This window comes from Aethalodelphis obliquidens, unplaced genomic scaffold, assembly GCF_003676395.1.
Source record: "Aethalodelphis obliquidens isolate GAN/ISIS:26980383/991018 unplaced genomic scaffold, ASM367639v1 scaffold18, whole genome shotgun sequence".
NCBI lineage: Eukaryota > Metazoa > Chordata > Mammalia > Artiodactyla > Delphinidae > Aethalodelphis > Aethalodelphis obliquidens.
In genome coordinates this window covers 11,789,233-11,792,835 of record NW_020837962.1, presented here as the reverse complement: position 1 = coordinate 11,792,835, position 3,603 = coordinate 11,789,233, and positions in this window count along the sequence as shown.

The window sequence follows — 3,603 nt, the reverse complement described above, 5'->3', positions numbered from 1 at the left end:
AACTAAGAAGTCTGTATGCTGCAACTAAGAGTCCGCATGCTGGAACGAAGATCCCTCATGGCGCAACTAAGACCCAGCGCAGCCAAATTAAAAACAAATAAATATATTTTTTTAAATGTGCAGTTATTGGATGTCAACTAGACCTCAATAAAGTTGTTTCTTAAATATCTAACCACTTACAGTGACAAAAAGCAGATCAGTGGTAGCCAGGGGCTGGGGTTGGGGTAGGGAATTACTGCAAAGGGGCATAAGAAATTTTGGGTGACAAAAATGTTTTATAGCATGAGTATGGTGATGATTAAATAAATACATTTGTCAAATCTCACCAAATTGTTTAGTTAAAAATGGTGAATGTTGGGCTTCCCTGGTGGTGCAGTGGTTGAGAGTCCGCCTGCCGATGCAGGGGATGCGGGTTCGTGCCCGGGCGCGGGAAGATCCCACATGCCGTGGAGCGGCTGGGCCCATGAGCCATGGCCGCTGAGCCTGCGCGTCCGGAGCCTGTGCTCCGCAACGGGAGAGGCCACAACAGTGAGAGGCCTGCGTACTGCAAAAAAAAATGGTGAATGTTAGTGTACATAAATTATGCTCCAGTAAAGCTGATTTTTAAAAATCTAACCCTGTAGAAATTGAAATACCCTCTTTTAAATCTTTTAACTTTTAGAATTTAACTTTAATAATTTTAAATCAAAATTAAAATCAGATTATTAGAAGTGACTAGTAATGAGCATACATCTTATCAAATCTCTGGGATGCAAAGTTATATTGATACATGGAGAGAAACTGATAACATTACTTAAAAAAAATTTTTTTTGGTATTTATTTATTTAATAATTTATTTGGCTGTGCCAGGTCTTAGTTGCAGCATGCGGGGTCTTTAGTTGTGGCATATGGGATCTAGTTCCCTGACCAGGGATCGAACACAGGCCCCCTGCATTGGGAGCGTGGAGTCTTAGCCACTGGACCACCACAGAAGTCCCTCACTTTTTTAAAATTGATGAGCATGAAAAATCAAAATAGTATATAAGTTGAACATCCCTGTCAACATTCTAGAAAAACAACTATAAAATAAACCAAAAGAAAGTAGAAGGAAGGAAATTAGAAAGCTAAGAACAGAAGTTAGTTATTTTAAAAGAAAGAGAATTGATTAATAAAATCAAGAGCTGTTTTTTAAAATTAATTTATTTATTTTTGGCTGTGTTGGGTCTTCGTTGCTGCACACAGCCTTCTCTTGTTGTGGATCACGGGCTCTAGGCACGTGGGCTTCAGTAGTTGTGGCACACTGACTCAGTAGTTGTGGCTCGCAGGCTCTAGAGTGCAGGCTCAGTAGTTGTGGTGCATGGGCTTAGTTGCTCCGTGGCATGTGGGATCTTCCCAGAGCAGGGATCGAACCCATGTCCCCTGCATTGGCAGGCGGTTCTTAACCACTGCACCACCAGGGAAGTCCCTCAAGAGTTATTTTTAATATACAAGGCTATTAATTTTTTTAAAAAAACCTGTTGGCAAGTGTAGATGAAAGAGAAATGAAAATAAAATATAGCGCATTAAGATTGAGAATGAAGGTTTATTCGCAGAAATAGAGAGTGAAAAGTTACAAGACAATTATGTGTAACTGTTTTTCGTTTTTTTTTGCGGTACGCGGGCCTCTCACTGTTGTGGCCTCTCCCGCCGCGGAGCACAGGCTCCAGATGCGCAGACCCAGCGGCCATGGCTCCCGGGCCCAGCCGCTCCACGGCATGTGGGGTCCTCCCGGACAGGGGCACGAACCCGTGTCCCCTGCATCAGCAGGCGGACTCTCAACCACTGCGCCACCAGGGAAGCCCAATTTTTAAATTTATTTTTGGCTGTGTTGGGTCTTCATTGCTGGGTGCAGGCTTTCTCTAGTTGCAGCGAGCGGGGGTTACTCTTCATGGCTGTGTGCGGGCTTCTCATTGCAGTGGCTTCTCTTGTTGCAGAGCATGGGCTCTAGGCACGCTTAGTGACTTAGTGTGGCTTCAGTAGTTCTCGGGCTAAGTAGTTCTGGCTCGCAGGCTCTAGAGCACAGGCTCGGTAGTTGTGGTGCATGGGCTTAGTTGCTCTGCGGCATGTGGGATCTTCCTGAACCAGGGATCAAAACCGTGTCCCCTGCATTGGCAGGCGGATTCTTAGTATTTGTTTTGGTTTTTTTTTTTTTTTTTTTTTGGCTGCATTGGGTCTTCATTGCTGTGCACAGGCTTTCTCTAGTTGTGGGGAGTCGGAGCTACTCTTCGTTGCGGTGTGCGGGCTTCTCATTGAGGTGGCTTCTCTTGTTGCAGAGGCACAGGTTCTAGGGGCGCAGGCTCAGTAGTTGTAGCTTGCAGGCTCTAGAGCGCAGGCTCAGTAGCTGTGGTACACGGTCTTAGTTGCTCCGCGGCATGTGGGATCTTCCCGGATCAGGCCTGGAACGTGTGTCCCCTGAACTGGCAGGCGGATTCTTAACCACTGGACCACCACAGAAGTCCCTGGCAGGTGGATTCTTAACCACTGCGCCACCAGGAAAGCCCTAGTCCAGATCTTTTAATGGAAAAATCCTATCAAATGTGGAAAGATCAGATAGTTATGATTTTATTTATACTCTTAGAGAACAAGGATCATATCTCAATGTACTTTATGCATATTTATGCATAAATATGCAATGTGTTTAGTAACATAATTTGGATACCTAAAAAAACTTGGACAAAGATAGAAAAAGGAATCCTTAGTCCAGTGACTTTTAGGTCTGTTCAGCCACAGAACCCTTGTTTCAAAGTCCCAAAATAGAAAACTTGAATGGCCCTGTTGCAGCTGAATAATGGACCCCAAAGATATACAGGTCCTAATCCCCAGAACCTGTGAATGTTACCTTCCATGGCAAAAGGGGCCTTGCAGATGTGATTAAATTAATGATCTTGAGGTGGGGGATGATCCTGGACTATCCAGGTGGGCCATAAATATAGTCACAAATGTCCTTATAAGGAGATTTGGGAATTCCCTGGCAGTTCAGTGGTTAGGACTCTGCACTTCCACTGCCGAAGGCCTGCTTCAATCCCTGGTCGTGGAACTGAGATCCCACAAGCCGTGCAGCATGGCTAAAAAAACAAATAAATAAGCAGATTTGATGGCAGAAGAAGAGAAGGCCAAGTGGCTATGGAAATGGAAATTGCAGTGATGTGGCCATGAGCCAAGGAAAGCTGGAGGCCACCAGAAGCTGAAGAGGCAAGGATTCTCCCCTGGAGCCCCCAGAAGGAATCAGCCTTGCTGACACCTTGACTTTAGTCCCATTAGACTCATCTCACACTTCTGGCCTCTGAGTGTAGGATGATAAATTTGAGTTGTCTTGTGCCACTGTATTTGTGCCACAGCAGCAATAGGAAACTCACCCAGGAGCCATTACCAAACCTAATAGTGGTTACTCCTGAAGGACAAGATCTGGTGGGGGAATGAAGACTTTTATTCTTGCCTTTCCCTTTTGTGTTGTTGACATGCCTGCAAAACTCATATATTATTTTTATAATTAAGAGAAAAGAAAAGACAATGCAAGTGAAGCACTTGGCCCACTCCAGGGGTACTCCAAGTGCGCAGACTTCAGTGGTTGTCATGGTTACACCA